Source organism: Mirounga angustirostris, unplaced genomic scaffold (assembly GCF_029215605.1).
Source record: "Mirounga angustirostris isolate CCGP_5_RB_7025 unplaced genomic scaffold, mMirAng1.0.hap1 SCAF_16, whole genome shotgun sequence".
Classification (NCBI taxonomy): domain Eukaryota; kingdom Metazoa; phylum Chordata; class Mammalia; order Carnivora; family Phocidae; genus Mirounga; species Mirounga angustirostris.
The window spans coordinates 6,560,238-6,587,079 of record NW_026991724.1 but is presented as its reverse complement, the minus strand read 5'-3'; the positions used below and the strand labels follow the sequence as shown (position 1 = coordinate 6,587,079).

Below are 26,842 nucleotides of genomic sequence, written 5' to 3'. Positions count from 1 at the left end.
GCGCCTGGGTGGCTCAGTTGGTTAAGCGACTGCCTTCGGCTCAGGTCATGATCCTGGAGTCCCGGGATCGAGTCCCGCATCGGGCTCCCTGCTCGGCAGGGAGTCTGCTTCTCTCTCTCCCGCTCCCCCCTCTTGTGCTCGCTCTCACTCTCTCTCAAATAAATAAATATAATCTTTAAAAAAAAAAATGCACGGATTTATTACCCTGCACGATCCTGGGCAGTGTTCAGTGGCCGTGCTGGCCTTGCCCACGCGGTTGCTCTCAGCTGGGCTGGGAGTTCGGAGATGCCTGGCTCACATGGCTGGCGGCCGGTCCTGGCTGTGGCAGAGGCTGGGAGCCTCCGCTGTACCTGTGGCCTCTCCTCTAGGAGGCTGGCCCGGCTTCCGAATGCGGGGGTCTCCGTGGCACCTTCCAAGAGGCAGAAGGCAGGAGCTTCCGAACTTGTACCCTGTGTCACCTCTGTGTCGTCCGACTGGTCCGAGCAGGTCCCAAGGCCAGCCCAGATTCGAGGAGAGGGAGACCGACCCCTCTTTTCGGCGGGAGGAGCTGTGAGGTGTGATGGCTGGGCTTTGCAGCATAGCATGAGGTCTTCATCTTCACCTGGAGGCGCCCTGTCCACTCCCCCGTGCAAGCCACCAGAGTGGTTTCGAGCACCCTTTATCAGTTGTATTCAGTGTGACAGCAGCGTTGGTGGTAAAAGACCAGTTATACCTGCTCTTCGTGAAGACTTCAAAGCTCGATGCTGATCAGAGGATACGTGGTGATTCTTTGACTTAACACATCCATCGAGTACTCAGGACGTGTCAGGCTCAGGCCAGGGTGTGCGAAATCCAGACGCACCTGCTGCCCTCACGGAGCGTGAGGTCTGTGGTGCTTGGTCTTAGGGGAAGAAAAAAGGGATTAAGTGAACCTTTGGGGTTGAGAGCAAGAACTCAAAGGAGAAGTCCGATTCCGGGAGGGAGGGGGCAAGATCGAGGGACCTGGCTGTCCTCTCCCTGTTCCTTCCGACCACGTGAGCTGGGCTCAGTCACTTCCTCACGGTGGCCTGAGTTCTGATCTGTGAAGTACAGATGATAGTACTTCATGGGCTTGCAGCGAGGCTTCGGTGAGCTGGGATGGAAGCTCTCAGAATTTTTCTGCTCGCTTCTGTCCTCTGGGCCTTCCTTGGTCTCCTCACTGGTGAGGGCCTCTCTGTCTGGATTGTCTGTGGCTTCAGGCAGCTCTTCCTGCCTCCCCGTCGGGTGTACAGCCCAATGAGTCTCTGGTCCCACGGTGCCCCGCGCACGGACTGGCCCACCCACGTACCGCAGACTTGTCTGAATGGGCGAACGTCGGTCTTCCCTTGCCTGGGGCCGCAGATACGCTGTGGCGGCTGTGAAACGGGGGTCTGGAGGCCTCAGCTTCAGGAACCATCCGTCTGGAGAGGGCTGTGTTTCTGGACGCTCCCAGGGCCTGGACAACAGCCAAGCCAGAGCTGTTCGTATGGGCACAGCCTTCTTCAGCCGTGGCAGGCCTGGCGAGCCCTCGCAGGCAGAGGGGGCTGGTTGGAACAGCTTGCACGAGGACGCCCCTTGTCCTTCCCAGGGAAACCGAGGGCTGCTTAGCCCATCACCCTGGCATGTAAGGGAGGAGGATGGACAGGAGCATCATGGGAGTTGGTGTTTAGGTGGAACATGAATGGGTAGGTTTGCTGCTTCCTCCATAAATCAGTGGGAGCTCATAGCATTTGTTTAAGTTTTAGTGGGAGACTCTTAGAATCAAAAATAAAAGCAAATACACACTTTGAGAACTCAGGGCGTACCCAGTACCATTATTTCATTTCCTTCTTCCAGGCTCCCCTCCCCCGCTACCGTTATAATGGGTTATCATACATCTCCTGATTTCCAGATGAGGAAGCCAAGGCTCAGAAAGGCCCAGTGACTTGCCCAAGGCCACACAGCCAGTGAGTGGCAGAGTTGGAGTCCAAAACGTGGTCTGCCTGCCTCTGGGGTTTTCTGGGCATACAACACAAAGTGCCTGCTGGGCCCGAGGCTGCTTCGAGGGGGTGTGTGGGGTGGGTGGAGGCTGGTCTGTGTCCCTTCCAGAGCCGGATGGCTGGGCGGGGTGGGCAAGTGGAACTCATGAGTCCTCATATACAACCAGGCTCAAGGAACTAAGGATTGGGCCCAAGCACCCAAGAAGCCTGAGTCCAGCCAGGTACATCTCCTGACTCCTTGTCCAGTGCCCTTCCACCCTTTCTTGGGGGGACAGAGTCACCCGGGACATCTCAGGAAGGCTGCACTGTGTCCCCTGTAGCTTTAACTTATGTGGCCTGTGGTTTTATTTTGCAATACAAGAGGAATACATGTTCATTGTAGACATTTTGGAAAAGAGAGAAAAGCACGGAGAAAAAAAAAAATCTCTCTCCCATTGCCTGCCATCCAGGGATCACTGGAACCAAACAGGAATTGGGTTGCTTTACTATAAAGATGTCAGACTTCATCTTTAAGAGTTTTGATCTTCTGGGAGACAGAAGATGTGCCTGGTGTCTTTTTTTTTTTTTTAACTGTTCAATTGAATTTTATTGAGGTATAAGTAACATGCAGTGATACGTACCCATTTAAAAGTTCAGTATGTTTTGACACCTGTGTGACCACCATCCTGATCAAGACGACACCTCCATCAACCTAGAAAGTCCCCTCCTTGTCCCTTTGCACTCAGTACCCTCTCCCCAGGCAACCCCTGACCTACTTGCTGCAACTCTAAGCTTGTTCTGTTCTAGAATTTCACACTGATGGAATTATATGGTATGTGCTCTTTTGTGTTTGGTTTCCTGCACCGTGTGATGTTCTTGAGGTTCATCGTGCTGTTGTGGGTTTTAGTGGTCTGTTCTTGTCTCTTGTGGAGTGGTGGTCCATTGTCTGTACCCTTGCATCTGTTTACCCTGGTCTCCTGAGGGGTGACCTGGGCACCTCAGTTTCCCCTTCTGTAGAATGGGGGGGATTCTTTTTTTTTTTTAAGGTTTTATTTATTTATTTGAGAGAGAGAGAATGAGAGAGAGCACGAGAGGGAAGAGGGCAGAGGGAGAAGCAGACCCCCCGCCAAGCAGGGAGCCCTATGCGGGACTCGATCCCGGGACTCCAGGATCATGACCCGAGCTTAACTAACTGAGCCACCCAGGTGCCCGAATGGGGGGGATTCTTAACCACATGACTGGATGTTGTAAGGATTAAATGAGCTTCTGTGAATGATTAGAAGAAGGCCCGACAGACAGCAGGTGCTAAACAACATGGCGGTGGGTTATTGTTGGTAATAATCATGGCTTCCATTATCGATGGCTGTGTAACAAACGGCCCCCAGAACTGGGTGGTGGATATAGGAGTTTCCAGTTTGGGGCTCTTTTGAATAACATGGATGAGTGAATAAAATAATTAAAAAGGGCACCTTCCTGGCTTCTGCCTTCATCGTGGGTTCAGGTGCTCTGTTTCTTGGCGACTGGCTGAGAGGCAGCCGCTGCTAAAGGTGGGCGGCTTTGGTTTTGAGGTGGGTCCCGGTGCCTCTGATCTGCTCAGCACTGGCCCTGCCTCTTGCCCTGCGTCCTGCTCTGAGTCTGGCTCTAGTCTTGCTGGGTAGACACACCAGCTTGCCTCATTTGAGCCTCAGGAAGTGGCCTCTGTAGAAAAAAAAAAACCAACAACAAAATGTATGAGCAGCAGGCGGTGAGCTCTCGGCCAAGTGAGCAGATCACTGGAGCGCAAAGCTCCAAAATAGACCTTTCTCTGCTCAGCCTCCAAGCAAGTGGGGGCAGAGGCAAATGCTTTGCATAGTTTCTTACCCAAAAGGAAAGGTTCTATTGTGAATAACTTTTTGAGACCAAAAGGAAAACAGAAAACCAGCTCCAGAGGACCCAGGGTTTTTCAGAGCAGCACAGAGCGAAGCTAGACAAGCCTGGGTTCAAATCTGCAGGCTCTGTGACCTAGGGCAAGTGTCTTAAGCTCTCTGTGCCAGTTTTCCTCCTCGGCCAGGCACCTTGGATTCACTTCTGGGTGTTTGCCTGTCTGGCTTGGACGGACTGTTTTGTTTTTTTAATATTTTATTTATTCATTTGAGACACACAGATACAGAGAGAGAGAGTGAGAAAGCATGAGCAGGGAGAGAGGGAGACGGAGAAGCAGGCTCCTCGCTGAGCCAGGAGCCCGATGTGGGGCTCGATCCCAGGACTCTGGGATCATGACCTGAGCCAAAGGCAGACGCTTAATGATCTGAGCCACCCAGGCGCCCCTTGGACGGACTGTTTGATTAGACTTAAGGATGTGGGGTGCCCAGGGTGCCCGGGGACCTGGCCTTGGAGCTCTGGTCCATGTGCACGGGGGGCCACGAGCCCCTGGGGCTGGGGCAGCTGCTGCAGGGAGGCATCCTCTCTCCGCCCCCCCCCACCCCAAGCAGGAGGACAGCGAGCGGCGTGCTGGGCCAGGCCAGCCTAGGAGCCCCTGCCACGGTGGGGTCCAGGTGTTCTCTGAGGCCTGCTCTTCTCCGTGCGCTGTGGATTTGTGTTTAAGTTTTGAAAATGGTTGTTCTGCTGTGATTTGGCACAAATAGCCCCCGGGGATGTGAGCATCGGGGACCATGGCCAGCCTCCTCGGAGAAGCAGGCCTGGACTCGGCTCCGTGACTCTCTCGGGACCCTGTTTGGATCTGCCTTGGGCCTTCTTGCTCTGTTCTTCATGCACCACGTTTGTGAGGCAGTAGGGCATGTTGGAGGTTGGGCATCCAAATTCAGTAATAACTGTTGTAATTAGGGATCAACACCGGTGCTGAGAAATGTAACCTGTCGCATGGCTGAGGTCCTCTTGAGGGTTGCCATTGTGTGACCTCCGCCCCTTCTGTCCTTACCTGTGACCTCCCCTTTCACTGGATGCTGACTCTCTGTGTAGGCAGAATATGGCCCCCAAAGATGTCCCCGTCCTAGTACCCGGACCTGTGGATGTGTGAGCTCACATGACAGGTGTGACCGAGTTAAGAGCTGGAGGTGGGAGATTATCCTGCACGATCAGGGTGGGCCCCATGACCTCACAGTGGTTTTTAAACGTGGAAAAGAGGCAGAAGGTCAAAGTCAGGGGGCGAACGATTCTGGCTCTAAGGATCGAAGGGAGGCCACAAGCCAAGAGATGCAGCCGGCTTCTGGAAGGAGGGAAAAGGCAAAGAAATGGATGCTCGCTGGAGCCTCGAGGAGGAATGCACACCCATCTTGGAATGCCCATCTGCAGAGCTGGAAGATAGGACGTTTGTGTTGTCTTAAGCAGGCAAATGTGTGGTCGTTTGTTAGAGCAGTAACAGGAAACTGATCAGTCCCAAATGTGTGTGTCCAATACGATGCCATTCACTGGTCCATTTGGTAAGGATTTATTGAGCACCAACGACGTACTGGATGCTGTGCTGGCATCGAGGTCCCCGAGTTGAGTAAAGCAAGGCCCTGGCCCTCAGGGCTCACTGTGTAAAGGGGGGAGGGACAGGAAGGCGACAATGCTACCATGGGACACGCAGGGTGCCGTGGAATCGTAGGGAAAGGCGTGGGGATCAGACTGGGGGCCACAGGAGGCTTCTTAGAAGAAGTCATTGAGCAACAGGAACATTGAGCTTGGAGGAGGAACTCCGGAAATGTCCAGGCCCCTCTTGGTTATCTCTCCTTGGGCATCTAGGGAGTCCTTCAGACTCAAACTGTCCCAAATGGAACATGGCACCAAAAATAAAGCCTTTCCTTTTATTTTTTAAAGATTGTATTTTTTTTTTTTAAAGATTTTATTTATTTATTTGAGACAGAGAGAATGAGAGAGACAGAGAGCACATGAGAGGGGGGAGGGTCAGAGGGAGGAGCAGGCTCCCTGCCGAGCAGGGAGTCCGATGCAGGACTCGATCCAGGGACTCCAGGATCATGACCTAAGCCGAAGGCAGTCGCTTAACCAACTGAGCCACCCAGGCGCCCCTAAAGATTGTATTTTTAAGTAATCTCGAACTCACAACCCTCAAATCGAGAGTCGCATGCTGCACCGACTGAACCAGCCATGCGCCCCAAGGCCTTGCCCATTAAAACCTGCACTGCTTTCCCCACGTGGTGAGAGGTGCACCACGGCCCCCACTCGGTTACCCACGCCAGAGTCCTCCTGACTCCTCTCCTTAACCTCTGAGGGCTGTGGGTTTTATCCCCTTTTGGAGACGTGTTTCCCCCCTTCCAGGGGCAGAGCGCTAGAATCCCAGGCCCAGACATGGAGGACTGAGAAAAATGTCAGTAAAGCCTGTGTCTTCATACAGGTAGCGGGGCCAGTAAGCATCCTGGCCGAAAGGGTGCATTCCAGAGACAGACTTCCTAGGTTCAGATCCCCACTTTGTACTTGCCAGTGTGACCTGGAGGTCCACTTGCTTCATCTTGTGTGTCTCTGTTCCACTGATGAAATGGGAACAACAGTAGGACCTTTGCTGTAGGGATGTTTTAGAATCAAGTATGTTAATATATATATAAAAAGCACTCTGAATAATAGGCTCAGTAAATGGCGGTGATGGTGGCTGGAGAAGCCACTAAAAGAAGAGCAGCCACTTACTGTGTTCTCTGAGTGGTCCTTACCTCTGTCCTTGGTGCTTTATAAACCCTCTTTATGCTCCTTGATGAGTCTACCCATGTTACAGATGGGGAAACTGAGCCTCAAAAAAGTAGCATGACCTTCCTGAAGCCGCTTAGCTGGAATAGCTCTGCTATTTCCAGTATGTCTTTCAAGGCAGCTGAAACAATTTTGAGCAACTCTTGGGTTTTTTGAACTTTCTTCCTGCATGGCTTTGCAAGTCTCGGACCTTACTGCTGGAGCCTGCAGACCCAGCCTCCTGCTTCCCCCCCGGACAACCAGTCTGCTGAGTGACGCCAGGACACTTGGCCCAGAGTTTTTCTGGGCACTCAGCCTCCTTCGTTCCCGTGAGGAATTGCCCTGTGCTTCCCTGATGACCACTGTGCTCGCATGGCCTAAGGACGCACGTCCCTCTTGACCTTGTGCTGAAATAAGACTCACTGGACATCTTCACGGCACGCAGGGGAAGGCACCTAGTAAATTAGTGTCTACTATACTTTCAAAGGGTCAGTGTTTTGGAACACAGGCTGCTTCTATATAGGCAATTAAGTTTTCAGACCCAAGAATAGAATCTTCCATTTATGGCTTCAGAAATCCTACCTCTTCTGTTGCAGACGAGGGATCAGAAACTCGCTTAACCTGTAGGAGACCAGGCAGGTGACCTAAGTAAGAGAAACGGCTGGGTCTCGGGAACAAATACGGGCTGCACAGTGGGCGAGATGCCAGGGTGGGTGAGAACTGCGGTCAGTGGGGAGCCCATGCTTGCCTGGTAAAGGGTGGGCAAATCGTACCCCCCTTTGCAGGCTCAGGGGCGGCAGATCAGAGGCTGAAAACCTAGGTCGTTACTGCAAAGTCTCCTTTTCGTCAAGCGCTAACTCACTTGAGCAAATAGCATGGTTTTTGACCTAACAGAAGATGTCTGCCGCCAGATGCAGTTGCCTGGCCAATGATTTCTAAAATCTGTGTAGACTCTGGAGGATCTTTGTGATTTTTATGGAGTGGCTTTCTTGTATCCGCCACAGTTTTGATCGGTGGGTCCTTGGTGTCATTCCCCGGGATCCTGGAAAGATACACTTGTGTGACCTGATACAAGTTATAAAACGCAGCCAGAACTCCGTTCCTATATCTAAGCTGCCCTACGCAGCACCAGCCTTTCAAGGATGCTGTGATGATGGAATGGTGCAACATTTTTCAGAGTGCCCGGTGAAAGGTGTGTTACCTGGAAGGTTTCAATAAATGTGAATTTCTTTCCTCTCAATTTGTGTTCCTTCTTTTTCCAAATCTTGGATTAAAAAGAAAGAAAAGGAATGGAGTCGGGCCAGAGTCCAGGGGTTCATCACTAGAGGTATCCTGCCACCTAGCCCACGGTTTTGGTTTCTTGTTTGTGTTGGTTTTGTTCACACTTGGCTTGGGTCTGGAGATGCACCAGGGCAGTATGGCTTATGTAGAAGGAAGTGTAAGTGCTGCCAGAGAACGGGTTCTGAATCATGGCAAGTGCCAAGGCCCTGTGGCCAGAGAGCACTTGCTGTGTTTAAAAAAAAAAAAGGCAGGGAGGCTATTGGGAGCAGAGTGGCTGGAGGTGAGGTCCGTGAGTTGTGTTGTGGTTTTAAGCTTTCTTTGTTGGAAGCAACATGTTATTTGATACAATGAATACTGATAAGATGAACTACCATGTAACAGTCCCTCAACTCTAGAAGCCCCAGGTGTGTCTTCCCATCATCCCTCTCTTCTCAGCTGGTGGCTTGGTTTTTCTTTATGGCTTGACCATCTCTGCAGCTTTTTGCTCTTGTCACTAAATAATATTTCAGGAAATCCCTCCAATTCAGCTGGCACAGATGGTCCACCCCCTTTACTGAATTCAGAGTGACCCACGGTGTGGCTGAACCAATTAACTCAGCTATTCTTGTCCTTTCACTATCTTTTCAGTTTTTTTGCTTTTTTGGGTTTTTGTTATTTGTTTTTGTTTTTAGCCCCTGCAGACATTGAGCTAAAGGAGCCTCCTTGCCCTATTATTGCACTGCTGATAATAGGTGTGTACTGTAAGATTGTTTGAAATGCGAGAATTTGAAAAATGTTTTTTTCCTTCTTTCCTCCAAATCCTGGAGGTAACCAGTACTAACCATTTGTGTATTCTTAAGAACATCTTTCCTAGGTGTCTGTAGACCTACAGACACACACCCTTAGGTACATAATTTTATGTGCAGTTTTTTTTTTAATTTTTTTTATGTTAATCCCCATACATTACATCATTAGTTTTAGATGTAGTGTTCCATGATTCATTGTTTGTGCATAACACCCAGTGCTCCATGCAGAGTGTGCCCTCCTCAATACCCATCACCAGGCTAACCCATCCTCCCACCCCCCTCCCCTCTAGAACCCTCAGTTTGTTTTTCAGAGTCCATCGTCTCTCATGGTTCGTCTACCCCTCCGATTTCACCCCCTTCATTCTTGCCCTCCCACTACCTTCTTCTTCTTTTTTTTTTCTTAACATATATTGCATTATTTGTTTCAGAGGTACAGATCTGAGATTCAACAGTCTTGCACAGTTCACAGCGCTTACCAGAGCACATACCCTCCCCAGTGTCTATCACCCAGTCACCCCCTCCCTCTCACCCCACCCCCCACTCCAGCAACCCTCAGTTTGTTTCCTGCGATTAAGAATTCCTCATATCAGTGAGATCATATGATATATGTCTTTCTCTGTTTGACTTATTTCGCTCAACATAATACCCTCCATCCACGTCGTTGCAAATGGCAAGATCTCATTCCTTTTGATGGCTACATAATATTCCATTGTATATATATATATATATATATATATATATATATATATATATATATATATATATACCATATCTTCTTTATCCATTCATCTGTCGATGGACATCTTGGCTCTTTCCACAGTTTGGCTATTGTGGACATTGCTGCTCCACAGGATGCGTATTCTGCAGCTCGCCTCCCCCCGCCGCCCCCCCGTCCCCCCGCCCCCCCCTGCCCCCCCCGCCCCCGCTTCCTGTCCTTTGGGCAGCCTTGTGGTCAGTCTGCATGCGTCTGCGGAAGTCCTTCCTGGCGGCTGCGTGGGCTTCCAGAGTTGGCTGCCCTGCGGGGCAGGAGGTCCGTCCCAGGCATCCAGCATAGAAATCTGCCCCCCCACCCCGTACCTGTATCCCTGTCCACCTGTGCAGGATGGGCCCCTAGAGGTGGAATCCCTAGATGTGCACCTCGAACATTTTAATAGATGGTGTCCTCTTATCCCGATGAGGTCGTATCTCGCCAACTGCAGCCTGGTTTTCGAGGGATCACTGAAGGAATTCTGTAGTGAACATTGCATCTCTCAAACATGTGTAGACCGGGAATCCTCAGAGAACCCTAGAATCGGAGTTTTAACGATGAGGGATGTGCTTCAGTTCTGCCCTTTTCCGCTTCTGTGGTTTTCATCCATTCATTTTGTTTGTTTTCGTATTTTAATTAATAGGTGTTTGAGTTTTTCAATGACGACTTATTTCAAACATACACAGCAGAGCAGAGAAATAATATAAATGATGCCCAGTGACCCAGTTTTACCAGCTCAGTGTTTTCTTCATCATAGTTGCCTGAGATCTTTTTAAATTAAATGTTGTAGATAAGGCTATAAAACCTCTGTCATTTCAGAAATAACCATTTTGTGAACCTTTTTTTTTTTTTTAATGTTTAACACTGTTAATATACTGGGATAACAGGAATCACAAGTACCCATGACAGTTGGTTTACGTCTTTTAAATAAATTGTTACCATTTGTATAAATTTTTAAGCTTCTTGCAACCTTTTTCCTGCTTAACTGACTGAGCCACCCAGATAAACTTTTAATTTTAGAGTAATTTTGGATTTACCGAGGAGTTGTAAAGCTAGCACGGAGAGTCCCCACATACCCTTCTCCCCCACCTTCCCCTGTCCTATGCTACTTGGTGAATCTGCCCAAACCAGGAAATTAACATTAGTATGTGACTGTTAACTAAACTGTAGACTTCATTTGGATTTTACCAGTTGTCCCACTAGTGTTTCTCTGTTCCAGGATCCATCCAGAATACCACATGGCACTGAAGGGTTTTGATTTATCCACATCAGTACATATAGGTGTTTCCATAATTATTGTAGAGCAAGCCACCGATGACAGAGCCAATGTGCCCCCTCTCCCAGTGCTGGACATTCCCGTTGGGTTCCCTTTCTCCTTTGCAAGCAGTGCTGCAGTTGGCATGGGTGGGAGTTGCTTCAAGTTGAATGGTGAGAAGTAGAATCACTGCGTGGGAGGGAGTGTGCCTTTCCAGCATAATCCCTGATTGCCAAACCACTCTCCAGGGGCTTTGTTCTGCCCCTTGACTGAGTCCTTACTTGGTGCCAAGCACTTTCCTGAATGCTGTGGTTACAGGAATGAGCAGGACAGTTCCTGCCTTCCAGGGGCAGGGAGGTAGAACTAAATAAATAATGGAGGACCACCACCTGCCCAGGGCCGCAGCAAGGGAGGGGATGGGGCTCCAGGGAGGTGGAAAGACTGAAGGGATAGATGCAGAGCTGGTGTGATCAGAAGGTGTAGGTAGGAGAGGTGAGATGGGCAGGCAGTGGGGGACCTAAAGACTCCAGGGAGCTTTACACACACACACACACACACACACACACACACGCACACACGCACGGTGTGTCCCAACCAGTAACCTGCTCTTTCTAGAATGTGCCATGCATATTTCCCTCTTGGGGCTTTTGCTCTTGCTGTTTGCTCAACTTGGAATATTCTTCCCCAGACACCCACCTGGATATGCCCTCACTTCCTTCAAGCCTCATCTTAAAGGACACCTCCTCTGGGGAGGCCTCCCTGATCACACCTGCTAGCAGAGTCCTTCCCTTGCCCTATCACCCACTGTGCCTCACTCTGCTTTGGTTTAATTCTTCTGGAACTTAATGCTACCAAATGTAATATATATTGATTTGCTTATCTCTCTGCACCCCCCCCTCCCCTTACAATGTAATTCCTTGAGGGCAGGGATCTGGTCTGTTCGGCATGGCCTGCTCCCGGCTATACCAAGCTCATGGGTCCTCAGCGGCTCTTTGTTGACTGAATGAGTGGGTGGCCGTTGCCAGGACTGTGATAATCTATGGGTGATCGCAGCAAGCATTTAGCACTAGCTTTGTGTAATGCACTCTACTAAGCTCCTTGATGTGAACTGTTGTCCCCTTAAATCCTCACGTCTGCTCCACGAGCCTGGCTCAAGTTTTATTGTGTGTCCATTTTACAGGGGGGAATGGAAACCAGAGGGGGTGTGGCTGCCTTATGTTGGGGCTGAGATTTGGACCTCTGCCTGACCCCAGACTCCAGTTGGGCTCAGTCCCTAGCAAATGCTGGGAAAGGGGGAGACAGGCTGTAGGTTTCAGCCCCAGGTCGTGGAGTCAGACTAGTGTTCATATCCCCTGGGCTGGACTTGGATCCTTGTGCAGAGGGGACTCGGGACAGACCTGCCTGGGCTGGAGTGTTTGGGGGACCCTCCTGCCCTGATGCTGCCTTCTCTGAAAGGGAAGGAAGACTCTCACCTTCTAGCTCGCTGTAACAGGAACTGCCACCCCCACCCCCCAACCTTGGTTTGCAAAACTGAGCCGGGTGGGGAAATGAAGGGCTGGCTTGCTAACCACAGTGAAGACTCATTTGCAAAAGTAAAACAGGGGCAGCAAGGCCCTTCTCTGACCCCAGCAGAAGGGGTCAACTTCTGCAGGCCATCTTCTTGCTGGAACCACTCGAGCCCCACCATTGGGCTTGGAGCTTGGGGGCACTTAGCAGCTGCGGGCTTTATAGTCTTGCGACCTCAGTCTTCACCTCTGTTCAGTGGGAATAATAATAATAATAATATTATAGTACATGAAGCGCCAATGAGGAAATGCATGTAACGCCTTCTCTCCATGCCCGTTTCTGCAAACACTTGGGGGATAGAGGCTGTTATTACTGTGGTGGTGGACACAGTCAGCATCCCTCTCTTGGGCCCCGCTCCACACAGTAGCCACATTTCAGGAAGAGTCCTCAGGTTAAACAACAGAGGGGTAAAGGAATATCTTCTAATGCATGCTCTTCTTTTCCTTTTTTTTTTTTTTTTTAAAGATTTTATTTATTCATTTGAGACACAGAGATAGAGAGAGCGAGCATGAGCAGGGAGAGAGGCAGAGGGAGAGGGAGAAGCAGGCTCCCCGCTGAGCCAGGAGCCCGATGCGGGGCTCGATCCCAGGACCCTGGGATCATGACCTGAGCCGAAGGCAGACGCTTAACCATCTGAGCCACCCAGGCGCCCCTCTTCTTTTCCTTTTTGAGCAGAATTTGGCATTTTAGATGAACCTCCGTGAGCAGGCTGACAGTGAGTTGCTTGGTGGCATAGCGAGGGCCGGACCTGTTCCTGCAAAGCTGAGGTGGGAGACAGGGCAGCCCTCCTGCCTGGGTTTGGGCGGGGGAGGGGGTTGCGGGAGGAGCGGGGAGCTGGGAGTGCCCTGTTAGCCATAGGTAATTGTGTGAGGCTTCTTGCCTACTGGCTCGCGTGGGGCTGGGTCGCAGCCCTGACACAGGGCCACAAGTAATGACAGTAAGTGAGAAGCAGGGAAGGGGAAGTTGAGAAGCGGAAGGCAAGTCCTCCAGAGTGGGGGCATTTGAGCTGGGCCTTGAGCTGAGCTGAGCGCTCTTTCCTGCTCTCGGATTCCTCAGAGAACCTGCTCCTTCCCTGCAGAGAGCAAGAAGCAGGAAGGCCCTGTGTTTGGAGTTCAGGGACCCCATGAAGGCTCAGGGACCCAGGATGAGATCACCCCTTTAAAGAATGAGGGCTTCACCTTTCCAGGGAAGGCTTTCTAGGCCCAGAGGGCCAGGTGGACCACGACTGGGTGTGTGGTGCATTCACCCTGGGGCACTGGGAGGGGCTTCTAGAAGACCAGGGCTTTCTCTGGCAGTCTGTGATGTCCCTCCGAGCCCTTCCCCTTCCTTGGCCTTGGCTCTCAGTCAGTGGGGAGGGTCCTGAGCCAGTGTTCTGGCCCAGTTCCCCCCCCACCCCCCCAGTGAAGCGAGAGGCGTCTGGAAACCCCAGCCTGTCCTGTTGATTATTAACAAGGTGGAAAGGTATTTCTGTCTTCTCTAATGACTGACTCTGGCAGTGGGAGCCCTGAATACGTCCGGCGTCTCTCTCTACCTGCTGAGACTTGGCTTGAAAGAAAGGATCTACCTTCATTCGGATTCTAGCCTGTTTATTCCAGGGTTTTCCAAGAGGCCGTTGTGGGAGCAGCTCTCTTGAAAATGGAAAAAGGAAGGGGAAAGAGCCGGGCCGCCTTGCCCACAGCTGGCTCTCCGTGAGACGCCCGTGCGTCACCGTCCTGCTGTCTTTGGCATCAAGGCCCAGGCAGGTGGCTGAGTGAATGACTTCAGTTTCCTGAGCCAACTCTGGAAAATGGGGGTTTGTTCCCAAGGTTGGCAGCAAGAGTGAGGAGACGGTGAAGTCAGTTCTGGCACCTAATAAATATTTCATGAGGAGGGTCCGGTCTGTTCTCCATCCAGATCAGGTGCTTCTACCCTGGGCTTGACCTTGGCAGGGCTCCGTTTGCTGCCGGTGGACTTGGTAGGTCAGTCTGTGCAAGCGCCTTCAGGCAGGAGCAGGTGCGGGTGGTGTTTGAGAATGCCGGCTCTGGGTCTGGACTGGCAGGGCTCAGACCCCCAGCTCACCCAGCCCGCTGGAGCCTCTGTTTCCTCCTCTGCAAAATGGGCAGGCTGATAACAGGGACCACTCACCTCTTGGGGCTGCAGGAGGCATCCCTCAGACACTGGACACCAAGCACTTGACTGGTGTTTTTTTTTAAAGATTGTATTTATTTATTTGAGACACAGAGATACAGAGAGAGAGGGAATACAAGCAGGGGGAGTGGGAGAAGCAGACTCCCTGCTGAGCAGGGAGCCGGACACGGGGCTCGATCCCAGGACCCTGGGATCACGACCTGAGCCGAAGGCAGACGCTTAACAACTGAGCCACCCAGGCGCCCCTTGACTGGTGTTTGATAGACCAGGAGCTGTCAGAGCCCCTGCGGCCTCTAAGGGCTTGGGGGCTGGGATCCTTGCAAGGATGCTCCTGAGAGGAAGAATCCAGCTGGGCCAGGGTGACGGCCGAGCCGAGGGGCGAAGGAGGGGGTCTGCCCTGGAAAAGACCTCCTCCTTCCCTGTGTTGTGGTTAAGAGGACAGGCTTGGGAGCTAAGACTGCTGGGGTTGAAATCCGGGCTCGACTCGTGTAGCCTTGGAAAGTCACTGACTCTCTGCCTCAGTGTCCCCATCTTTGGAATGCAGATGGTGATATCAGCCTCACGTGAGCTCACACGTGTCAGAATCCCTGGCACACTGCTTGGCTGTACTAGATGTTTCTGTAAATGTGGCTTCCCTTCCCTTTTCTCTTCTCTGGTTTTCTCTGAAGTCAAGAGGTGGGTAGGAAGATGCAAACCAGCATTTTCCATGGGAGGATTCAACATCAGTCAACTTCTAGAATTTTGTGGGAGTTGAACAGAATAGTCAGTGTTCTCGGAACCTTTCTTTTCCTGTAAAAAAAAACAAGGACAAAGCATCTGGCTGAAAGAGTGAGCATATGTTTACGAGCACCGCTGTTTGTTGGGCTGAGGTTAGGGAAGGCGTGTTGAAATGAGTGGTTGCTGCTGAGATGGGTCCACGTTTGCCTTCTCCCGGGGCTGTGCGCAGACTCCTGGCGGACGTTCACAGAAACCGTGTTCTTGGCTGTCGTCGCTCCTGCCCTCTCGAATCTGTGGGCCCCTGGGCCAGGCCTGGCTCCAGGCCCCCTGCTGGCCACTTCCTCTGGGTTTCTGACTGGCTTATCAGAGGGCTGCATGAGCATCTATTTCTGGCCTGGCTGGAAATAGTCTGGATCCTGGTACAAGGCGAGCCCGGAGTCAGTTCCTGGGATGGAGAAGTAGCCCAGTGGGAGGAAGTCTTTTGACACTGTCCCCCAGGGGAGACCAGGCCCAGGGAACAGGAGTCACCAGTGGTTCCCTTTGCAGGTCCCTTGTGGTCTCCCTGAGTGTGTCAAGGAGAACATCTGTTTGGTATTAGCGTGTTTTTTTTTTCTTTCTTTCTTGATACTCTTTATCTTTTAATTGAAAAATGTATTGAGATAATGATAGATTCATGTAAAATTGTAAGAAGTAATACAGAGAGATCTCATGTAGATGTTCGTTTCTCCCAGTGGTCCCATCTTGCGAAACTTCAGTGTGCCAAGCACAGCCAGGGTATTGACTTTGATTCGGTCCACTCATGATCTTGTTCAGGTTTCCCAGTTTTACTTGTCCTGTGTGTGTGCGTGTGCATGCGTGTAGAGTTCTATACGATTTTATCACATGTACGTTCTTTGTATCCACCACCACAGTCGAGATACTAGGTAGTTGCATCATGACAAGGATCCCTGGGGTTCCCTCTTAATAACCACACCCACCTCCACATGGAAGGTTTGCATTTGGTAAAGCGCACAAATGGTGAGTGTAAGCTCACATTTACACATAGGGACACCTCTGTGGCCACTTCCACACCCCACCTCCTGTCCACATCAGATCTAGACCACTCCCTAAACTGCTGCCCCCAGGAGGTCACCACCGCTGTGACTTCTGTCTCCATCTGTGCGTCCAGTACTGTTCAGTCGGCCTCACTCCCTCGAACCTTTTCTTCTCACCTTTTACAACTCAGAGCCACACTGAGGGTGTGGTCTCTGGCATCAGCTATTTCTAGGCAGAATTTAATAATGTCCTATTTCCACTGCCTCTGTGTTGTACAATTCCTGTTATGTATGGTGGGTGGGACTGGTTTTCTTTTTACCAAAGATAAACTCCTTAAATATATATATATATGTGTTTATATTCAGTTGAAAAAGGTGAGTTGATTTAAAGACCGGTATTAGACAAAGAGTGCCAGCACTATGCATATGGGGCAAACTTCGTAAAATTGATAATCAAATGATATTTGAGAAAGAGTGTCAGAAGCATAGATGGCTCAAAAAAAAAAAAAAAAACCACACCCAGTCAAAAACTGGTCCAGTGAGGGGGTGGGGGTGGGGGAGGGCGGGATCTATACATAGTCTGTACCGTGAAGGCCTTCTGTGTAATTTTGATAAAGAATACTGGTTTAAAGCAGAGCAAATTAAAATTTCAACAGGCTGCGTGAAAGGTGGTGAGCCCTTCTATAATGTCTTAATGGTTTTTGTTCTATCTGCATTCTGCCTGTTCTATAACTAAAGCATATTTTGAAATGGACTCAATGTTTTTTACTTAAATTTATATAAAAGGAACTTTGATCCTCAAGTTTAGAGGTGCTAGATGTATATTTTTTCCAATTCATGTTAAAATACATCACAGTTAAGACCTAACAAAATGTGGATACCATTTAAGGTCCTTCCCCATATCCCATGATGGGGTTACTCCCATTGAGTTTCCATTAAGAGGGAGAAAACATTAAACTCAATAACCCCGGAACAGTGAGTGTTTAAAGACATTTGTGATGGTCAGTGTTTGGGGTTTTAGCTGGCCAGTTCATAAAGCTCCTCTCTTTCTCGTCATCTCCCGAATTTGGAAACAATTGAGAAACCCGGATAACTGATATACGGCAACAAGAAGGTCTGCTCTTCTTGTGCCTCCTGTGGAGTCTGGCTTAGATGCCGTCTCTGGCCCCTGACCTACTCACTCTGTCTGGCCCTGGTGGATGCCCACCGACCTCTTAGAGGCAGCTCCCCCCTAGCGCCAGGGAGCAGAGCAGGGCGTGTGGTTCCTGGGGGACAGATCCGACCAGAACCGGACAAGGAGGCTAAGCTGGGCATGTCCAATTCCTCCTTCTGGACTCCTGTTAGAGAGCGTTCCTGCTCCCCTGGAGACAAGGGGTCCCTGGAGGGAAGAGAAGCTCAGCCAGTTCCTCTAGTATCACTTGAAACTCTGAAACATCTAGAAAACAGTTCATCCAACATTTCTGTGTGAATATGAAGCACGGCCGTAACAGCTACCTCATCATTTGAATGCTGTTATTCCAGAACCTCCTATGGAAGCGCAAGACTGGAATATTCCCCACTGGAGATCAGCACAGTCTCAACAATTGTTTCTTTTTTTAACAAAGACGAGAGCAGTCTCCCTCACCCCCGAATACGTAGGCTTTCAAAGGACTTTCATTCTACAGCTCCTGAAACAGTTTACATTTTACCAGGTTCTTTCAGGTATATCTGCCTATGGGATGGATATTTGTTCCCATTTTACAGATGAGAAAGTAGAGGCGAAGCCAGAATAAAGAAACCCATCGCGAGTTGGACTTTAAGTGCATGTCTGCTAGATTCTTCTAAAGTTGGGCTCTTTCTGCTCTCCCACGGGTGACCCCGTTAAAACCGAGGGTTCTGCAGTGCATCTCACTTGTCCATCTAGCTGTCAGGCTAGCTGCCGTCCTGTATGTCCAACAGCCCAACACCCTTGGTTTTGTAAAGCAGAGTCTTTCACTGAGACCCAGCAACCCTGAGACGAAGTGAAACCACCGGCGTCGGTGAAGGTGTTCTTAGAGGGTGGTGTGCAAGAACATGCATGCCAACAGCTAGGTTAACCTTGACTGAGACCTCCTGGGGGCCACGGGGTTCCTGTAGTGTAATTTCACTTTGTTGCTAGAGCAGCTCCGTGAAGGAGGTACCCCTGCCACGGTCGGTGCAGGTGGGGAAAGGACAGAGAAGGCAGATGATTTGCCCAAGCTCCCAGGTGCCATTGGGGCAACTTGTCCAAACTCCGGGACCCCTGCAGGGCTTTCTACCCTCCTCACCGGGTTCCCTCCAGCCTTCAGAGCTCCCACACCCTCACACCCTCAGAGAAGCCTCTCTTCCCTTTGCTGGGAAGAAGCCCCCGTGTAGACTTTTTTCCTCTCCTTTGAGGTGTTTGGCATGGTTGGAGGTTTCCATGTTCATGTGCTGGTTTGGAGAGGGTCTGTCCTCCGTGGGCTTCTGAGGGTGGGGACCATGTCTGTGTGCTTCCCCCGCACATCCTCAGTGCAATGCTCAGTAGCGGCCTGGCTGACTGAATGGCTGACATGTGGACAGGAAGGTGGGGACATGTGTGCGAAGGTGTCGAGCCTCAGTGGCCTCTTTTCCCCTTAAATATGGCTGGAGCTTCCCTGAAAATGCTTGAAGCCTGTTGTCAGATGGTACCACTCGAGGGCAAGTGCGGGAATCGGGGGAAAGGCCACGTGCCTGGTGTGAGGGTAGGCGGATGTTCTGGGGGCAGGGGGCAGCTTGAGAGTGTGGCCCAGAAAGGGAACAGGGTTTGAAGAATGGGGTCATGGGGACCGTCGGCAAAGGGGGTGGTGGAGTCAGGCGGGGGAGTGGGAGGAGGCTGGAAACCCCGTGTGTGTGTCTGCAGGTGATGGGTGGGGAGGGCCGCGGGAGGGTGGCCAAACCTGGGGAAGGCCCGAGGTGATGCCAAGAAGCCAAGTTTGTGCAGAGATGAGGCCTCGCAATGAGGCTTCTGCGGCTGTTATCTTCTTCAAGCAGGAAGCACGGCTGCTGAGCCCCGCCGCAGAGGGACACGTAGCTTGAGCTCCGGCCACCAGAGCCTATTTGGAAAATGGAGTCGGTCATCTTAATGACTGTGTGCCTTTGGCAAAAATTCCAACCAAAGCAGATCAAGCCCACCATTTGCTCGTCATCCTCCCCACCAGTAACCCTCACTGTCAGCAAATTGGCGAAGTTTTTTTTTTCCTACCTTTACACACGCAGGTATACATGGACAAATATAGGCATCCTTCCTTAGCTGAGTCTAATGCATTCCTGGAAACTTGAGGGAGAGCAGCTTTTTTTTGGATACTGTATATCATGTCCTGTTACGTGGATATAAATGTTGATGCATTACCAACCGATTGGCAAAAACCCAACCCCAGTGTTGCTTAGTACCCTTAAACACCTGGAGGCCAACCCATCAGCTATTTCTGGGGGGACTATATGGTGTTGGCTGTGAATTGTCATTTTTTTTCCTGTCCTCTCCTTTGGAACTTAATGGAAATGACAGTGAACTAACCTGTTACAAATACTAGAGATGTTATCTAAATTGGACTCTGTTTGGTAGAAATTTCTCCTTGTCAGAAATAAATGCTGGGACTCAGGCAGGACTTAGTGGGGTGGGCGGGACCCGAGGTTTGATGCAGGATGATTTTCAACATCGGGAACGCTGGACTTGGTCCTCTCCTGTTGCAGATTGATACACACCAATATTTTCACCAGTGCCTGTGCATGAACATCCTATAGCGGGTGTTAATCTGGGGAGTATGTATGTGTACACATGTTTGTACATGTGGATTCACCCATGTACACGTGCACAGCACCCTATTTACATAAGGTGTTGTCGATTTTTTTTCCACATCAGTACATATGGATCTGCCACTTCAGTTTCCACAACAGATAAAATTAAGAGACTGTTGTTTTTTCTGGGGCGCCTGGGTGGCTCAGTCATTAAGCGTCTGCCTTCGGCTCAGGTCATGATCCCAGGGTCCTGGGATCGAGCCCCGCATCGGGCTGGCTGCTCAGCTGGAAGCCTGCTTCTCCCTCTCCCACTCCCCCTGCTTGTGTTCCCTCTCTCACTGTCTTTCTCTCTGTCAAAAAAAAAAAAAAAAAAAAAGAGACTGTGGTTTTTTCTTACACCTTATGAGTCTAGCTTTATTCAATTGCATTAGTAATTTAAAAAATAAGAGCTAACAAGCACCTAGAAGTGGCTACGTCTTTTATTAGTTGTCATTTCGAGGCACTGTTGTAATGGACACGCACACGCACATACTCCTTTAATCCTCAAAGAGCACTATGTGAGAAGATTATTCTTGCTCCTATCACTCACATGAGGAAGTGGAGGCCCAGAGAGGTGAATTCTGCTGGAAGCACCTGTTAGAAGCTGGGATTCACACCCAGGCCTGCCGGTTCCAGAGTCCATCCCCTGGTCACCAGACACACACTTTGCATAACTTGGGTGACACATTTGCAAACCTGGCACTGGGATTTGATTTCCAGCTGCATGTCAGAAAGATGATTTGGGATTGACCTAGTTGAGTGCAGGAGGCCTGACCCCCCCATGGCTGCTCTATACCCCATGGGCAGTGGGGTCATCCTTCAGCAAGGTGCCCCTGTGTGATGCAAGATCAAGTGCGTGTCAACAGAAATGACCAACGGGCCCCTCAGACTTTGCTGATTGCCAAATAGAACCCCCCCACACCCGCTGGTGAGGGGTTTCCTTCCTGCCTTCTTGGGGCTCCTGGTAACCAAGGGGGTTCTGGATAGCGGGCAGCCCTCTGGTTCCTCTGGCGCTGGCCCCTCCTTGCTCAGAAGGCCTAGGAAGTCGTAGTAACAGCTGTGGAGGGCTTGATGGTGGCCCCACCACCTTTTCATGGAGGCCTTCGCCACAGCCTCATCCACAGCTGACTTCCACCTGTGAACGAGTGTCCTCCCTGGTCTGCACTGATGGCTAGACAAGCCCGTTGGCATGAAGGGGGCGTCTCACAATTAGAAGGCCTGCCGCCCTAAGAGTGTGGACTCAGGAGGGCTGCTTTCCACTCCTGGGAGATACCCGAGAGAACTGAAAACAGAAACTTAGATGTGAGTGTTCATAGCCTCACTATTCACAGTAGCCGAAAGGTGGAAGCAATCCAAAAATGCCCATCAGCAGAAGAGTGGATAACTAACGTGTAGTCTGTCTGTACTGGAATATTACTCATCCGTAGAAAGGAACACAGTCCCGGCTAGGACACAGAGGAACCTTGAAGACTTGATGCTAAGTGAAAGATGCCCGGCACAAAAGACCATGTATTGTATGATTCCCTTTGTATGAAATGTCCAGAAAAGGCTGATCTGTAGAGACTGAAAGTAGGTTCGTGGTTGCCAGAGGCTGGTGTGGGGACAAGAGGCGAACGGGGAGTGTTAGCTGCAGGGTCTTTGTGGTCTTTGTCTTTGTGGTCATGAAGATGTTCTTACATCGATTGGTGGTGGTGGTTTGCGCAAGTGAATATATTAGAAGCTATTGACTTGCATGGTTGAAATGGATGAATTGTACAGCGTGTGACCTCTATCTTGATAAAGCTGTTCTGTTAAATGAGAGTACATTACCTATAATCCCAGAAACACCTGCTGAGCCAAGATACGTTTGGGGGTACCGAACGCATGGGGCAGTGACATCTAGTCCTGTCTCCGTCGGGGGGAGCCCAGAGAAGCTGTTCTTTGCAATGACTGGGACTTGGCCACATCCATCCTTCTGCTGCCTGAAATACATACTGGGCCTCTGACCCCTCAAACATACCGATCCCTGTGTCCCATGGGGGTAGCACAGAAACTACCGGATCCAGTACCTGATGTAGCAGAGGCTGCCTCGGGCGGATTCTGCTCGCCATAGCATTGATGTCTGCCTCTCAAGGCCAGCTTGGTGTGAACGCTGCAACCCTGTGCTTGAGGACAGGGGAGGCAGGCCCCAGAAACAGCCCTCGACCACCAGCAGATGGGGTTTGGGGATAAATAACCCCGGTTCCCTTACTCCGTGGTGGGGCAAGGACTCCCAGAGCTCTCGTGGGATCTGCTCCAGGTACCCACGGAGGGCCAGCTTGACGTCCTAGCAGCTTCTTCCTTAGCTCTTTTCCTTGCCGGTCTCACATCCTCGCTCCCCTACCAGTGTTCCTGGGACCACCTCCCAAATAACCTAAGCCATTCATTGCACACGTACCCGAGTTCTGCTCTGAGCCAGGCTCTGGTGCACGTGGCCGTGAGTCTCCAGTTGTGAGCGCGCGGGACAGACAGGATCCCTGTTGTCTGGGGGCTCAGAGGAGGATGCGCCTGTACATACAGATGTGCACGTGAGGAGCTTTATGGGCCAGTTATAAAAATAACAGGACGAGGGGCGCCTGGGTGGCTCAGCCGTTAAGCGTCTGCCTTCAGCTCAGGTCATGGTCCCAGGGTCCTGGGATCGAGCCCTGCATCGGGCTCCCTGCTCCGCGGGAGGCCTGCTTCTCCCTCTCCCACTCCCCCTGCTTGTGTTCCTGCTCTCGCTCTCTCTCTCTCTCTCTGTCAAATAAATAAATAAAATGTTAAAAAAAAAATAACAGGACGAATCATTTCAGGGGTGGGGGTGGAGAAGGCAGGCAATGTTGAGCAGGCGCTCGGGTGAGATCTGCACGAGTCCGGTCAGCTGATGGCAGGGGAGAAAGGGCTAAGCCCCTGCAGAAGGCCTGGTCTCTTCAGGAGCATCATGAATGAGCCTGCCTTTACCTGGGGTGGGGGTGGGGTGGGGAGGAGGGGAGGGGCGTGGTCGGCATGATGTCATGGAGGTGACGGGTCCTGCTGGAGCGGTGGGTGCCTGCAGCCCTCCCCCGGGACGTGTCTGGCTCCGAAGCTGGCGCCAAAGTGGAAGGCAGGACCACTCGCCTCCCTAGAGTGGCTCTTTCTCTTTCGTTCTCTTTCCACGTCTCACGCTTCTTCCTGTCTGACTTGGTACCTGTGCGTGTTTGTATCCCTCTCCCTCCTTGTCCAGGTGGCACCTGTGCTTGTTTGTATCCCTCTTTGCCCTGTCCGGGGGTCTCCTTTTGTGTTTGTTCATATCCCTGTGTCCATCTCCGGTTTGTGTCCCGGTCGCCCCGACCGCTTCCTCATTCCACAGCTATTGATTGGGTCCACTGGGTACCAGCCACTGTGCTAGGGGCTGGGACACGGCACTGAGGAAGGGAGCGCCTTCGAGGGAAGAGGTTCCGAGCCCACGAGTCCCACGTGCAGGCACTGGCCTCGGTTCGGTGCTGTGGGGAGAGGGGCGGATATGTATGATAGCAGAAGTTGGAGGGTTTTCTGTGAGTGCGATGGTGGTTGAGCTGAAACTGGAAGGGGGAACTCGGAGGGAACCAGGGCCAGAGCATTCCTAGCAGAGGTAGCAGCACGTGCTGATGCTGTGTGCTGGGGGTGACCGCTCACCAGGTGGCTGGAGTGCCGAGGGCGCAGGCAGGTGGAGCTGGCGGGGTCGACACCGGGCCTGGGTTCTCCGTCCTAGGGGCCCTGGCGTGCAGTCAGAAGGTTTGAAGCCCAGGAGGGTCGTGAACATATTTATTTATTTACTTCCTTATTTTTTAAAGATTTATTTATTTTAGGGAGAGCATGCACACACGAGAAGGGGGAGAGGGAGAGACAGAGGGTCCCTGCTGATCGCAGAGCCTGGTACAGGGCTCGATCTCGTGACCCTGAGATCATGACCTGAGCCAAAATCAAGAGTTGGATGTGAGTGTTCATAGCCTCACCATTCACAGCCGACTGAACCACCCAGGCGCTCCAACATGAGCTTATTTAAATTTCATAAAAAAGGTTCTGGGGTAACTTCTGTTTACTTCAACAGGCCAAGCAAGAGATCCAGTGACTTGGATTATGGCATTGGCCGTGGGAATGGAGAGAAGTTGACCGAGTCAAGAGTAATTTAGAAAGTAGAACTGGTAATTGCCTGAGGACGGTGTTACAGTATATGAAATTTTTTCTTTATGTACACGTGTCAGATTTTTATTGTAAGTTTCTTGTAGGGAGAAAAACTTACAGTAGGCCGACTCAGAGATTCTCACCTACAGATACTTTATGGGGAACAAGGATAGTAGATAATCACTGCTAGACTTGATAGGAAAAAAAAAATATATTTGCTTCTTGCTTCAAGTCACTAGCATCTTGCCCGGCAGTGAGCTGGGTGGGTAACATCCAAGAACAAACTCACCACCCTCAATGTTCTTAGAGGAGGTGTAAACAGTTAAATTGGCAAGGCTAACTTCCTCCCAGAAGGCTGTAAATTTCAGTGCACATAAAGGGTGTTTGTTTTTGGGGAGTGAGGGCAAAGAGAAAAGACTTCAGGTTTCTGGGTTCGGTGAAGAATGGGGATCTGGCCCCTATTCCTCTCCCCACCAGGGTTTAGAGGCATCCATGCTCCCAAAATAAAAGGACCACTTATGGTTGAGAAGTGGTTTTTTTGGGGAGGGGGTTCCTTTTTTTTTTTAAGTTCAATTAATTAACAATATAGTGTATTATTAGTTTCAGAGGTAGAGTTCAGTGATTCATCAGTTGCATACAACACCCAGTGCTCATTCCATCACATGCCCTCCTTCATGCCCACCACCCTGTTACCCCATCCCCCGCCGCCCACCTCCCCTCCAGCAAGCCTCAGTTTCTTTCCTATGCTTGAGAAGTCTCTTACTGTTTTTCTCCCTCTCTGGTTTCATCTTGTTTTATTCTTCCCAGGTTTTTTTTTTTGTTTTTTTTTTTTTTACTAACCAGAATCATGCTGTAGGTATTGTTCTTTGATGTGCTTGTTGGAGATGTTCTCAGCCTAGCACACTCCTTTTATCCATTCTGTATTCCACAGAAATAGATGTTTGGGTTGCTTCATTCTGCTGTTATAATTATGCCCACTTTTGTGCACAAACCTGAGCACAGGGGCTGGAATTTGAGGGGAAGAGTGTCAATTTGAGCCCTTGGCAATCTGAGCTGAAGGCGTGTGGACTTGGCATTTAGCAGGTGGCAGGCCGTGCATGCTGACTCGGGCAGGAGGGCAGCTGGACTGTGGATTTGGGACCCACAGGCCGATGGCATCGGGTGTGACAGGGACGTGGCTGGTTTTGCTTTTAATTTTTGGGTGTTTTCTGGGAAACTTGATCTCTCCCTCTATTCTAAATGAAAGCCTTGCTGGATAGAGTATTCTTGGCTGTAGATTTTTTCCTTTTAGCAGTTGGAATTTATCATGCGAGAAGTGGTTTTTAAAACTTTCTGGTTTGCAACAATTTTACACTCATGTGAACATTGCAGAAATAGCACAGGATTTCTGTGTACCGTTCATCTGGCTTCCCCCGGTGATAACACCTTTCTTGTTCAGTCACCAAACCCAGGGCACTGACACTGGTACGGTGTGATTAAAATACAGACCTGGGAGGCGCCTGGGTGGCTCAGTCGGTTAAGCGTCTGCCTTCGGCTCAGGTCATGATCTCGGGGTCCTGGGTTTGACCCTCGTGTTGGGCTCCCTGCTTGGTGGGGAGTCTGCTTCTCTCCCTCCCTCTGCACCTGCACCCTGTGCTTCGTGCTCCCGCGCGCGTGTTCTCTCTCTCTCTCTCTCAAATAAATCTTTAAAAAGTAAAAACTAAAATAAAATAATTACAGAACGGAACTGGTTTTCGCCATTTATTTTACGTGAACCCGGGTTTGGTTTGGTGGCTTTCTCACGTGGATAGGATTGTGTAAATACTGCCACACACAGGGTGCAGAACAGATGCACCCATTTAAAGTCTTTTCACATTCCTTCATGACTCCTGTCCGCCAAGCTGTTTTTGGTCTGGCTAGACCCATGGGAAGAAAGTAGAGAGCTTCCAGTTCATTCCGTCCCTCTCCTTCCTGATTGCATTCACTGCACCCCCACTCCTGTTGCTACCTGTGCATGAACCTTTCCTGCTGTTTCAACCCTGACTCTAAATGCCGTTGTTCACCTGTTGGCTTCCTCCATTCCAGGTCCACGCTCCCTCCCTCGCCTCCCATTTCCAGGGATACCTTTTTGCCTGTTTCTCTCTTCAGTACAAGGACTGAGATATACATGCCAGGACTCTGAGGGTTGCAAGTGATAGAAACTCAGGTCACACTAACCAAAGCTAGAAAGAGAATTTATTGTGTAGGGGTTCAGATAGTACATCCGGGCTCAATCTTTTCTTTCTTTAGGGCAGGCAGCATGCTCCCCGTTACCCCCAGACTCCTGTTTCATCAGCCAGGCCGCAGCAGCAAGAGAAATTGTATAAATATCTCTGGCCAAAAAAGTGCCAAGAGGATGCTGGTGGGCCATGTGCTCGTCCCTGAACCAATCATGGTGCCCCAGCGTGGGGCACCTTGGTCATTCCCAGGACCCTTGGGCCCCCTCTTTGACTTGTTGTGGTCGGTGGCAAGGAGAGGCAGATCAGCTTCATCTGAGGCACTTCTGAGTGGGTCAGGAAAGGTGCTGTTTTGACGGGACGGGTTAGGTCCAGGAAAGGTGCTGTTTTGACGGGAAAAATAGGCAGGAAGGGACTGGTCGAACTTGTCTCTTCGTGACAGTCCATGGTCATCCTGTGGCAAGGAGGGAGATCTCCCCTGGGTCGGGTGGCTATCCTGTGGGGTGGGGGGAGGAGTCACCTGTGGGTCATTTGGCCATCCTAAGGGGGGCAGGGTCATCCCTGAGTCAGGTGGCCATCCTGTGGGGGGAG

The 26,842-nt window shown here is 50.7% G+C and overlaps 1 protein-coding gene across 4 annotated transcripts in view; it reads left to right on the top strand.

Annotated features, from left to right (window-relative positions):
* Window positions 1-26,842, top strand: part of PLCG2 (phospholipase C gamma 2) — a 167,518-nt gene that overhangs the window by 38,615 nt on the left and 102,061 nt on the right. The gene's annotated exons all lie outside the window — the stretch shown is intronic.